The 14,181-nt window shown below is 45.2% G+C and overlaps 1 protein-coding gene across 2 annotated transcripts in view; it reads right to left on the bottom strand.

Moving 5' to 3' along the window:
* LOC138638205 (uncharacterized) overlaps positions 1-13,951 on the bottom strand; it is an 86,546-nt gene extending 72,595 nt beyond the window's left edge. For both annotated transcript variants that reach the window (XR_011312468.1, XM_069727340.1), the window contains exon 1: positions 13,821-13,951. The gene's annotated coding sequence lies outside the window, so the exon portion shown is untranslated. The remainder of the gene's footprint in view (positions 1-13,820) is intronic.
* Between the last annotated feature and the right edge of the window lie 230 nt (positions 13,952-14,181).

The raw sequence follows: 14,181 nt of genomic DNA, 5'->3' as shown, positions 1-14,181 counted from the left end.
AAAAAACGCATCCTGCAAAAGTGTTTGCAGGATGCGTTTTTTCTGCATTGACTAACATTACGCAACGGATTGCCACACGTCGCAACTGTCGCGCGACGGTTGCGCCGTGTTGTGGCAGACCGTCGGCCGCAAAAAACGTTCCATGTAACGTTTTTTGCAGCCGACGGATCGTCTTTCCGACCGCGCATGCGCGGCCAGAACTCCGCCCCCACCTCCCTGCACCTGACAATGGGGCAGCGGATGCGCTGAAAAGCAGCATCCGCTGCACCCGTTGTGCGGCGGAGACAACGCTAGCGTCGGTAACCTCGGCCCGACGCACTGCGACGGGCCGAGCCCGACGCTAGTGTGAAAGATGCCTTTATTGGCATCCTGCCCTGTGTTCAGTAGCAACATCAGTCCCTTCAGAGAGAATTTTCTCCAAAACAGGGTAGATAATCACAGAGAGAAGAAACCGGATCAGCCCGTCCAAACTGAGGCACTTAGTGTTTCTTAATGCCAATTTCTCCTAATGACCTTCTAAAAATGTTTCACTGTTAAGTTATACTGCTGTTTTGCACATTTTTTGCATTTGTTTGATGTTCTTATAATGAAAAATAATATAAACAATGTTAATCTGTTAACTAGAAGGTTTTGTGTCATTGTTTTGGTGAGATTACTGAAGAGCCGATTCAAGAGCCGAAAGAGCCGACTCTTCTTGCTGAGTCGAGCCGAAAGAGCCGATTCCCAAAAAAAACCCCGAAGTCCCATCACTACTCAGAAGTAATGGTGTGTTTGCGAAAGATCCCAGAAGAGCTGGTGCTTTGGTGTAAAAAGGGCGTGCTCAATGCTCGCCACTAGGGTAAATGCTAGAGTGTATGGGCTCCTTGCAGGTGTGACGTCATTTCCGGGGGCGTGTCCTATGGGGGAGGAGCCGAGTTCTGAGTTCACATCATGGGCGGCAAAGCAAAGCAGCATGATAGTTTGTGAGGAGGCTGAAGTTGGTTTCTTATTCGGCATTTTTTACTTTTCTGTTTTTTATAGGTTTAACAACAAAAAATAATCATCACAATAATAACATACAATGCAGCGAGGAGCCCTGATGTGAATACGCTTAAAAACGGCTACAAAAACAATAAAACTGGCACAAAAATGGGCATCAAAGTGGGCAAACAGCCCGTTTTTGCAGATTTGAATAAGTAACTGATGTTTTTAAGGGGTTAAATGCCTTTGGGCCACTGATACCTCAGTTCATACATATAGAACAGGGAGCTCCACATCAAAAACAGGTCTCTTCAGCCTGGCCCAAATGAGTTCTGGGCATCAGCACTGGCATCAAAGTGGGCAAACGGCCCTTTTTCACAGATTTGAATAACTGATGTTTTGAAGGGGTTAAATGCCTTTGAGCCACTGATACCACAATGGATATGTCAGGAAATAGGAAGAAGTCCTGATTACTTCAATTACACATACAGGGCTCTGAGCTGCAATTTCCTCTGCCTGCCAGCACAAGGCTGGAATTCTAAGCCACTCTTTCTCCCTCCCCCTCTATACAGCCGTAATGTAAGACGAGCCTGCCAGCTTCATTTAAGAATTTATATGGGCCTGTGCTGCTGTCACGATAATGCCAAAAAATGTCATACTGTGAATGTAGTTTCAGAAGGACATGGCGAACTACACACACACACTCACAATGCAGCTGCGACCCCTTGCTCTCCTGCCCCCCCTCAGCTTCACTCCTACCCGAAACAAAGCCTATGATAGAGACTGGGCAACCTGATACTAATGGTGGGCAGGGTGTGGCTTTAAACTGCAGGTGACCAATCCTGCAAAGCCACCCGTTGTCCCTCCCCTCTCACTCAGGAATGCCTTTGTCTGAGACCTTGGAATAAGGTAAAGAACGATCCGATCAGTGCATATCATTAACCAGCCCTTTAGTGATGTCACAAGCTCAGAAGAATAAGTCACTATACCCTTAGACCAGCGTTCAGTCTTGGCCGGGAAGCGATCTAACACAGCTTGGCAAAGCTGTTCCATGCATCTGGATGTATTTATCCTCCTAAGCCACAGTGCCAGCCAAGATGATACCATGACATAACCTGTAAGTTCTCTTTTCAACGTTAATCCTATTTTATTTTGTAATCTGTAACGTACCGTATTTTCCGGCGTATAAGACGACTTTTTAACCCCTGCAAATCATCTCAAAAGTCGGGGGTCGTCTTATACGCCGGGTACGGCATGTGCAGGGAGCGGTCCTGTATGGTTCCCAGGATCTAAAGGAGAGGAGACTCTCCTTCAGGCCCTGGGATCCATATTCATGTAAAAAAAAAAGGGATATACTTACCCTCCGATGACCCGCGGCTCTCAGCGGTGCAAGCGGCGGCCTCCGTTCTTAAGGATGCATTGAACGAAAGACCTTTGATGACGTTGCGGTCGTGTGACCGTGACGTCACCAAAGGTCCTTCGCTCAATGCATCCTTAGGATCGGAGGCTGGCCCTTGCACCGATGAGAGCCGCGGGCCGTCAAAGGTTAAGTATATCCCATTTTTTTTTTTTTTTTTTTTAATTATTTTACATGAATATGGATCCCAGGGCCTGAAAGAGTCTCCTCTCCTTTAGATCCTGGGAACCATACAGGACCGCTCCCTGCACATGCCGTACCCAGCGTATAAGACGACCCCCGACTTTTGAGATGATTTGCAGGGGTTAAAAAGTCATCTTATACGCCGGAAAATACGGTACGTTACAGATTACAAAATAAAATAGGATTAACGTTGAAAAGAGAACTTACAGGTTATGTCATGGTATCATCTTGGCTGGCCTGTGGCTTAGGAGGATAAATACATCCAGATGCATGGAACAGCTTTGCCAAGCTGTGTTAGATCGCTTCCCGGCCAAGACTGAAGGCTGGTCTAAGGGTATAGTGACTTATACTTCTGAGCTTGTGACATCACTAAAGGGCTGGTTAATGATATGCACTGATCGGATAGTTCTTTACCTTATTCCAAGGTCTCAGACAAAGGCATTCCTGAGTGAGAGGGAAGGGACAACGGGTGGCGTTGCAGGATTGGTCACCTGCAGTTTAAAGCCACACCCTGCCCACCATTAGTATCAGGTTGCCCAGTCTCTATCATAGGCTTTGTTTCGGGTAGGAGTGAAGCTGAGGGGGGGCAGGAGAGCAAGGGGTCGCAGCTGCATTGTGAGTGTGTGTGTGTAGTTAGCCATGTCCTTCTGAAACTACATTCACAATATGACATTTTTTGGCATTATCGTGACAGCAGCACTGGGCCATATAAATTCTTCAATGAAGCTGGCAGGCTCGTCTTACATTACGGCTGTATGGTGGGAGGAGGGAGAAAGAGTGGCTTAGAATTCCAGCCTTGTGCTGGCAAGCAGAGGAAATTGCAGCTCAGAGCGCTGTATGTGTAATTGAAGTAATCAGGACTTCTTCCTATTTCCTGACATATGCATTGTGGTATCAGTGGCTCAAAGGCATTTAACCCCTTCAAAACATCAGTTATTCAAATCTGTGAAAAAGGGCCGTTTGCCCACTTTGATGCTAGATCTGGTGCCCAGAACCCATGTGGGCCAGGCTAAAGGGACGTGAGTTTGATGCAGGGCATCACTGTCTGTGAATTTTAAGTGTCAGATCAGTGGCCCAAAGGCATTTAACCCCTTAAAAACATCAGTTACTTATTCAAATCTGCGAAAATGGGCTGTTTGCCCAGTTTGATGCCAATTCTGGTGCCCAGAACGCATTTGGGCCAGGCTGGAAGAACCTTGGTTTGATGCAGGGCATCACTTTCTGTGTATTTTAAGTGTCGTATCAGTGGCCCAAAGGCACCTAACCTCTTAAAAACATCAGTTACTTATTCAAATCTGTGAAAATGGGCTGTTTGCCCACTTTGATGCCAGTGCTGATGCCCAGAACCCATTTGGGCCATGCTGAAGAGAACTGTTTTTATTGTGGGGCTCCCTGTTCTATATGTATGCACTGTGGTATCTGTGGACCAAAGGCATTTAACCCCTTAAAAACATCAGTTACTTATTCAAATCTGTGAAAATGGGCTGTTTGCCCACTTTGATGCCAGTGCTGATGCCCAGAACCCATTTGGGCCATGCTGAAGAGAACTGTTTTTATTGTGGGGCTCCCTGTTCTATATGTATGCACTGTGGTATCTGTGGACCAAAGGCATTTAACCCCTTAAAAACATCAGTTACTTATTCAAATCTGTGAAAATGGGCTGTTTGCCCACTTTGATGCCAGTTCTGGTGGCCAGAATCCATTTGGGCCAGGCTGAAGGGACCTGGGTTTGATGCAGGGCATCACTTTCTGAGTATTTTAAGTGTCAGATCAGTGGCCCAAAGGCATTTAACCCCTTACAAATAACAGTTACTTATTCAAATCTGTGAAAATGGGCTCTTTTCCCACTTTGATGCCAGTTCTGGTGCCCAGTACCCATTTAGGTAAGGCTGAAGGGACCTGAATTTGATGCAGGGCATCAATATCTGTGTATTTTAAGTGTCTGATCAGTGGCCCAAAGGCATTTAACCCCTTAAAAACATCAGTTACTTATTCAAATTTGCGAAAATGGGCTGTTTGCCCAGTTTGATGCCAATTCTGGTGCCCAGAATGCATTTGGGCCAGGCTGGAAGAACCTTGGTTTGATGCAGGGCATCACTTTCTGTGTATTTTAAGTGTCGTATCAGTGGCCCAAAGGCATTTAACCCCTTAAACAGATCAGTTACTTAGTCAAATCTGTGAAAATGGGCTGTTTGCCCATTTTAATGCCAGTTCTGGTGCCCAGAACCCATTTGGGCCAAGATGGAGGGACCTGGATTTGATGCAGGGCTTAACTGTTTGTGTATTTTAAGTGTCAGATCTGTGGCTCAAAGGCATTTAACCCCTTAAAAATATCAGTTACTTATTCAAATATGTGAAAATGGGCTGTTTGCCCACTTTGATGCCAGTTCTGGTGTCCAGAATCCATTTGGGCCAGGCTGGAGGGACCTGGGTTTGATGCAGGGCATCACTTTCTGTGTATTTTAAGTGTCAGATCAGTGGCCCAAAGGCATTTAACCGTTTAAAAACATCAGTTACTTATTCAAATCTGTAAAAATGGGCTGTTTGCCCACTTTGATGCCAGTTCTGGTGCCCAGAACCCATTTGGGCCAGGCTGAAGGGACCTGGGTTTGATGCAGGGCATCACTGTCTGTGTATTTTAAGTGTCAGATCAGTGGCCCAAAGGCATTTAACCCCTTAAAAACATCAGTTACTTATTCAAATGGCCAAAATTGACTGTCTGCCCTCTTTGATGCCAGTTCTGATGCCCAGAACCCATTTGGGCCAGGCTGGAAATAACTAGTTTGGATGTGGGGCGCCCTGTTCTATATGTCTGCAGTGTGAGATCAGTGGCCCAAAGGCATTTAACCCTTTCTTTAGCGCTCTTTGGTGCCCACTTTGATGCCCATTTTTGTGCCAGTTTTATTGTTTTTGTAGCCGTTTTTAAGCGTATTCACATCAGGGCTCCTCGTTGCATTGTCTTTTATTATTGTGATGATTATTTTGATTGGCTGCTCAGTGTAGTGCGTGGCAGTGCAGTCACAGACACTGGACACTGGTGGATGTCAGGCAGCTGCAGCATGAGCACAGACACTGAGGTCAGGCACTGGCAGCGATTAGGTCAATAAAAGGAGGGCGAATCCTACCTCTCATTAATTCCTGTAGTTCCTGCTGCTCTACAGTGAGAAGGTAATATAAATCTGAGACAGACAAAACCTGTGGACAGATCGAGGTATATGTAAAATAACAGTATAATAATTTAGCAGCACTGACTCACACACATGGCCCTTAAGTGTGTAATCATGGAATGCTACTGTTTTTTTTTATCTGCTCTTTCATTTTTTCCATCCCCTTCTTCTAAGGCCATTTTCACACGTCTATTTCCGGTACCAGAAAAACGGTACCGGAGATATCAGTGTCCATGTGTGTAATACTTGCGGTACACGTGTGGCAACCCTGTGCAGCCCTTGTGCCACATCAGTACCACACAGACGGCTGGCAGGGAAGAAGTATTAGGGCTCATACTCACTTGCGAGAAACTCGGCGGAGCCTCGCACATCAATACCTGCTGCTGCGCTGCTGCCGGCACTCAGGAGCGGAGCGTGCGGCTGCATGTATTGCTATGCGGCCGCACACTCCAATCTGAGTGCCGGGTGCAGCTCCAGGTATTGACGTGCGAGACTCATCCAAGTTTCTCACAAGTGAGTATGAGCCCTTACAGTGAGAGCTATTCCCTGGCACCAGGTGCTGAACACGGCTCTCATCATTCCCCCTGCTGTGCCGGTGGTCGGCGCGAGCAGGGGAAAATGAGAGTTAGGCCGGGGTCACACTTGCTAGTTCAATGCAAGAAACTCACACATCAAGTCCCAGCACTGCCGGCAGCACTCAGGACCGGAGCATGTCTTTCTATGCAGCTGAACGCTCCGATCCCGAGTGCCGGCAGCAGTGCTGGGACTTGATGCGTGAGTGTCTCGCATTGAACTAACAAGTGTGACCCCAGCCTTATATTCAAGTCAGAACAATGACAGCATCCCTTTATGGGGGCGTGGCCTATGCCTTGTGCCATGAGGACATAGGAACCGGTTGCTCCTGTGAAACCCATATAATCCGACTTAATCAGCTACGGATTTGAACCATCAAAGCTCAGATCCCACTATATGAGCACCTTAAGAAGCTACCAGATTGTTCAAGATCAATTTGGATCAATTTTGGACCTTTTTGAGGCCTCTGCGGCCTACACCTCCAATAGGCCTGAAACCAGGGGCTCAATTTGTACCGGCCTGGCCCCTCCCTCATCAGACTCCCAAGGGAAGACATCCACGGAGAGGAGAGCCCACCATCCCCTTTATAAAAATCACAGAATCACAGGGCTCAAGGAGGAAGATCAGAGCAACTGCTCCTTTATTAAAGGACAAGCCCAGCAGGCAACGGCGCGCCTAACAAGAAGCCGCACCGCTGACAACCGCTGACTACCAGACCGCAGCAGGACGGCGTACCCCCCTCGCCTCTCCACCTGAAGCTGCACGGGACCTCGCCAAGAGGTGGAGTGCCACGCACCGCCGACATCCACCCCGCACACTGAAGCCCTCTGCAGCTGCTGCCGCCATCGCCGGGAGATCCTCCTCCACGCTGGACCTGCACCCCCTGACCTGCCGCTGAGCCGCTCCTGACCGCTGCAGTGAAGTCGGCCACCAGCTGAAGACACCGCTCCTGACCGCCGCAGCCACAGCACAGTGACACAGCCTAGATGGAGGACCGCGCTCCACATAGCATCCAGCGGTGAGTTACACCCTCACCCCCACCGCCGATCGGAGCTCCCGCACAGTCCCAGGTCCACGGCCGGAGGCTTCCTTCCTGATCGCCGCCGCGTACTGCCGCCGACAGCGCCGTCGAATCCCCGGTTCGCAGCAACCGCTCCAGAGCCGTCCAGGACACGGCGGAGATACCACTCCCGACTGCAGCAGTGACGCCGGAGCAACATCCGAAGGGGACCCAGAGAGCAGCAGCGACGCTGGATAACGCTCCTGACTACCGCTCCTGACCACCGCGGCGATACCAAGCATAGGAGCTCAAGGTAGGCCCGGCTCCAAGTATCCCCCTTAGACCCTGACGAGCAGTAGATGCGGAGAGGGGGCTTCCCCTAAACTAAGCGATGGGAGCCAACACTGTGGAATAATATAAACTACAGTATAAACTATAAATCCTAAAAGCAGGGAGCCGCAGCTGTGGAAATATATGCGCAAAACATATTGGCACTGCAAGAGGGGAGGAAAAAGGAGCCAATAGAAAAAAATAGTCCCCGTCGCAGCCCAGATTAATAGACCCACAGTATACAGAAGTCTCTGCATCATCAGACAGCCGATCTAACAGCCTGAGTGGTGGGACACTGCGGGCTCCCCCCTCTGACATCCAGGGATCAATCAACACCCCTAGCACCCCAGCGCTAAGGAGCGCTGAAACCTGAGGAGGGGACAGATTCACTGTGTGGGGCGGGAAGATCCGCTGTGGAACCCCATAAGTGGTGATTAATCATACACCCTTCACTACCTAAGGGACGGGGAGCCAAACTGTGGAACCAATAAGTTTAAGACACATAGTGCCTATAGGAGAGATTGGTCGGGGGAATATTCCCAGCGCCACAGCACCACCTGGTGGTAAATCTTAAAGGGGACGTTCATTATCCTCTACTCCCTGAGAGTATATATCTGCCACTATAACCCAAGAGGGGGGGTAAAAATAAAAATAAACAAGGGAGGCGAGTCTGATATTGCCTTATAGGTTTTTAAAAAAATTCTATCATCTTATCTCCAAAATGAGTACCACCAGAAATAAAGGGTCTTCTCCTGCCTCAAAAATCCCTAACCCACCAAAAAGTAATAAAGCCCATCCACAACATCAAGCTAATAGAGATAGAGCTGATATTACAAACAGAGACAGATCTCGCTCGCCACGCAGACTCAACTCCCCTACAAAACAAACCTCCTACCATCATAGCCTATCTGATAACACAGGCAAAAACAATCAGCCCCACGCGGAGATGGACACATCCCAAAGCCTCAAAAGAAGCGCTCCAGGAGTTCGGGGTAATGTCTGCACCTCCTCACATGAACAAGCTGACTCGGATGTAGAGTCAGAGGACATTTCTCTGAATCTCTCCCCTGCCAAAACCAAGCCTAAGAAAAACCCCTCAAATTATAACTACGAAAAAGACTTTCCATCTTTAGCGGGATCCAAAACAGGCCTTGAATCGCTACAGAGTGATGTATTAACTTATTTGGTCAACCTATCTGAGAGTATTGAAAATATGAGAAGAGACATGGATAAAAATTTCAAAGATCAAAGACAACAGTTTGACCGCAAACTAGACACAATGTACGAAAAATTCTCCCAAAAAATTAACAACCACGAAGGGAGACTACAAAAACTCGAACGTAAATCTGCTGATTCGTCCTTTGACTTACAGGAACTCTCTGCAGAAGTCCATAAACTCAAACTATCTGATGTGGAAGACAGAAGTCGCCGTAATAACCTAAAGATACGCGGCATTCCGGAAAGTGTCCCACCTGAACAACTTTCGAACCATATCAAAGATATTTTTAAATCAGTCATCCCAAATCTCTCTTCATCTGACCTCGAGAAAGACAGGGCCCACAGACTTCCACGGCCCCCAAAACTAGCAGCAGACTTACCCAGAGACACAATCCTGAGAGTACACTTTTTCCAGACGAAGGAAAAAATCCTAAAGTACCTAAAAGAACAAAAAGTATTCCCTGACCCATATAGTAGTCTGAAAGTCTTCCCAGACCTGTCAAAATTCACATTGGATGCCAGACGCTCCTTTTCCAGCATCACCTCTGCTCTCAGGGATAGAGATATTCCATAAAATTGGGGGTTCTTTCTTAAACTCCTGATTCGCTACCAAGGCAAAACTATCCCCATCTTCACCCCAGAGTAAGGTTCCAATTTTCTAAAGTCCATCTCAAGACCAGGACAAAGCAATGGAATGCGATAAGTTACTTTATTGACTACCAGGTTCTCTTCATGTTTACACTGGGTTTCACTATTACCCGTCCACGAGTAATACCCCGAGTGCTTAGTAGCGATTCACTATTGAGTGATTTGCCTATGTTCATTGTTTCTTACTCTGTTTCTTTTCACAGGTTGACTCCTGCTGATTCTCACTGTTTACATTCAAGCATTTGAGTTTCCTATAATTGTAACCGTTTCTTATCGGGTATACAGGTATTAACTAAACACTCTTGCACCTTTTCCAGACTGGATCCAATATGAGCTTTAAACTTACCTCTTACAACGTGAAAGGCTTGAACAGCCCACGTAAAAGGTTCTCCCTTTGGAGGGAATTAGAAAGATCCCACACTGATATCACTTGTATTCAAGAGTCTAAATTTATGATTAATAATCACCCACAACTCAAACACATTACGTTCCCTCATATCTTCACAGCTTGCGGCCCTCAGAAAAAAGCAGGAGTAATCACCATAATTAGTTCCTCCACTCCCTTTGAAGCTATAAATGAATACAAAGACACCAACGGAAGATACCTCATCTTAATATGTAAAATTGCAAACACCTCTGCACCCTAGTAAACATATATGCCCCTAACCAGCATCAAATCCGATTCCTAAACAAACTCCTGAAAACTATCTCCAAAGTTAGAGGAGAACTATTCCTCGTTGGAGACTTCAACATCACACCGGACAGTACGGTTGATTCTTCCTCACACATACGGAGTTCCTCGGATAATTTAAACCAGTTGATTTTTAAAAATGAATTATTCGACGTATTCCAGTGCCTCAACACGTCATCAAGAGAATATACTTTCTTTTCCGACGTCCACCAGTCCGCATCCCGGATTGACTTTATCCTTACAGACGTGTTCACTCTCCCTAGACTTCTAGATGTTTCCATAGGCAAAAAATCCTTTTCGGACCACGCCCCAGTTTTTAGATTAGTTCAATTAGGTCCCCCTCTCAGGAAAGCTAACATGTGGAAGTGTAACTCTAACATCATCCACAACCCCACCCATAAACAAAACATAGAGAAGGCCATCTCTCAATTCTTTCTAGACAACAAATCTTCCTCTACCAACCCTTTCAACAACTGGTGTTCCCACAAAGCCGTACTTAGAGGTACCCTCATTGACATTTCGTCTAAAATTAAAAAAGAGACTTGAAGGAAGATCATAGAAACCCAAACCCTAATCCATAATAAAGAATCAGAAATATTAGCCCACCAAGCCCAATCATCCTCTCTCCTATCCGAACTTATGAATTTAAGATAAAAACTTAAATCACTAATTTACATTTCATACGATGCCGCTGTAAAATCCTCAAAATATAAATACTAATCCGCACTAAACAAACCAACATCCTATATGTCAAAAAGAATAAATAGTAAAAGAATCCAAAATAGAATCAACAGAATTGTAGCCACTTCCAAAAATGCTATCTTGACTCATCCCCAAGATATAGCAAACGAATTCGCCCAATTTTATCAAAAATTGTATAACCTTAAACCAACCCCCTACTCCCCAAAATCCAGCCTCCCTGTTATCAATAACTACCTCAAATCAATAAATCTCCCATCTCTATCAACCGACGACCTACCCTGTATGAATGCCCCTTTCTCCCCTAATGAAATTGAAGATGCCATCAACAAATTAACCCTCCACAAGTCCCCAGGCCCTGACGGATTTAATAATTCGTACTACAAAACATTTAGCAAAATTCTATCTCCCACCAAGCAGAAGTATTCAATTTCGCTGCAGACCAAGGATTTTTTCCAAGAGAAATGCTTGAGGCTTCGATTGTCCAAATACCGAAAATAAGGGAAACCCAGAACTAATGACCAATTACCGCCCCATTTCTCTTATCAATACTGACATAAAATTATTTTCCAAAATATTAGCCAATAGACTGAGTACCTTTCTCCCGAATCTACTGGTCAATGATCAAATGGGATTCCCCCAAGGGAGACAACCGTCAGACGCCACAAGGATATCAATAAATGCTATTAGGTACGCCAACTCAACCAAAACTCCAACAGCTCTAATTTCTCTTGATGCCGAGAAGACCTTTGATCGGCTAGATTGGGGCTTTCTTCGATACACTCTCTTTAAATTTGGGTTCAACCTACAATTCGTGACCACTATTATGGCTCTATATTCCAACCCAAGCGCAAAAATACTCTCCAATAATCACATCTCTAACTCCTTTACTATCATAAATGGCACTAGACAGGGGTGCCCTCTCTCACCCCTACTCTTTAATTTAGCCCTTGAACCCCTAGCTGAACGAATTCGCAGCAATGACCAAATTAAAGGCATATAAACCCAACATAAAGAACACAAAATCAGCTTATTCGCTGACAACATCATATTGACGCTAACTTACCCTTACAACTCTAAATCTGAGGTCTTCAAAGAATTGGACAAATTCTCAGATTTATCTAATTACATAATCAACCAGTCAAAATCGAATATTCTCCCCTTCAACCTTGACGCCAAACAAATAGATGCAATAAAGAAAAAGACATCTCTTCACTGGTGTGACAAGGAGATTCCCTACTTAGGTATCTCTCTTTGCAATAACCTCCAGTTCATGATGAAGATAAATCTGAGAAAAATGACTGATTCAATAAGCAAAGATTGTGCTATTTTGAAAGAGAAAGAGCTCTCATACTTGATTCAGACATTTAATTCACCACATCCAATCACTGGCTCGCTCTTATTATCTGCACCTCAAAAACATTTCTAGAATTCGACCCTTTCTTACTTTTGACTCTGCAAAAACTCTTACTGTTTCTCTTATTCATTCTTGTCTGGACTATTGTAACTCTCTACTAATCGGTCTCACTCTAAACTCTTCCCTCTCTAATCCGTCCTGAATGTGGCAGCCAGGATCATGTTCTTCTCCAACAGCTACACTGGTCTCTCCATGCTGTGCCAGTCACTTCACTGGTTACCCATCTGCTCCAGAGTTTGAACTCCTCACTCTCACCCACAAAGCACTCCATGGCTCAGCACCACCCTACATCTCCTCCCTCATCTCAGTCTACCACCCTACCTGTGCACTCCATTCTGCTAATGACCCTCAATAATCAGAACCTCCCACTCCCGTCTCCAGGACTTCTCACGTGCTGCGCCAATTGTTTGGACTGCACTACCCAGGACAATTCAATTAATCCCCAATACCCACAGTTATAAGCGTGCCTTAAAAACGCACTTCTTCAGACTGGCCTACCGCCTCAACACATTTATCTAACTATCCCTGTGTTGCCCCTATAACACTTTCTTCATAACAAGGATCCTTGTATCTTGTTCTCACACGCTTTATGCATGTAATAGCCCTGTGTGTCTGCACTTTTACACATACTGGTTGGTAATCAGGTCATGCAGCATTACATGAACACCCGATTTCTTACATTATGACTGGTCAGAACAATGAAAGCAATTGTTACCATCCACCTCTCGTGTCTCTCCTATTTCCTTATAGATTGTAAGCTTGCGAGCAGGGCCCTCATTCCTCTTGGTATCTGTTGTTTATGTTATTATTATTATGCTGTAATGTCTTATATTGTCTGTACAAGTCCCCTCTATAATTTAAAGTGCTGCGGAATATGTTGTCGCTATAGAAATAAATTATTATTATTATTACATTCATATACTCTTAACTTTTGGTAATCTTTCTACCAAACACCAGGGGGCAGTATTTCTACACATGCACATTCAGAACCATCTGTCCTGACTAAAAGTAAAGTCCCTTAATTAATCAAACACAAACATCTTTTCTTTAAACCAAAAATGTGCCAATTACATGGTGACAAATCTGACATTAGTAAGTTTTCCTCGGTTCCATTTCTTTAACACCATGAAAATATTAACAATAGCGACCAAGAGAATCAACAAGTATCTTCAATGACGAATGAACAACTGTAGAATCATGTCCGTACACTCAGTGCCTACCACTTAACACACAAAACACAAATATTAGCCTTCATTTTTATTGACCCCAATTAACACCTGCAATACGCCAACGTGGTAAATCTTTTCAAGATTGTAAAAAAGTGGTTTAAATTTTATATAATAGAAAATGTAATAAAATGTGAAAAAAATGGCCGATGTACATGTAAAAATAGAATACTTTAGAGAGGCTACTGACTCTGAAATGTCGGTGATTGGTAGGTGTGAACAGGGTGGGTTAGATGAGAAAGGAGGGGGCGGGTTGGTCAGATGAAAAGGAGAGCTGGATAGTTTTCTTACCTCATTTTGGAAACGCCTCTCAGTGATCGGATACCATGTGATTGCCGAGAAGTCTGGAACTCATCTGATACTTTTCTACAATGTTCAGCAAGTCAAAGTCTAAGAGAAACACCTCCCTCTAGTTCTGCCTGTATTCTGTCCTGCCTCTTGTCACAGCAGGCTTGTAACCACTCCCTTCCTACATAAGCAGGAGAGTAGCCTGCATTCGTTTCGTATTGGGTAAAGTCCTCTCATACGTCCAAATCAGTTCTGTTTTACACTGAGGAGGGGAAAACCCAACACGTGTCTGCTAGTTAAGATTCTGGTTTGGCTTTTTATCCTAACTCATGTGCCGAGGCTCGTTAAAGGGTTGATGGTGACT

The sequence above is a fragment of the Ranitomeya imitator genome, chromosome 1 (genome assembly GCF_032444005.1).
Source record: "Ranitomeya imitator isolate aRanImi1 chromosome 1, aRanImi1.pri, whole genome shotgun sequence".
NCBI classification, from domain to species: domain Eukaryota; kingdom Metazoa; phylum Chordata; class Amphibia; order Anura; family Dendrobatidae; genus Ranitomeya; species Ranitomeya imitator.
Note: the sequence above shows the minus strand (reverse complement) of the source record. Positions and strands in the feature narration are given on the sequence as shown.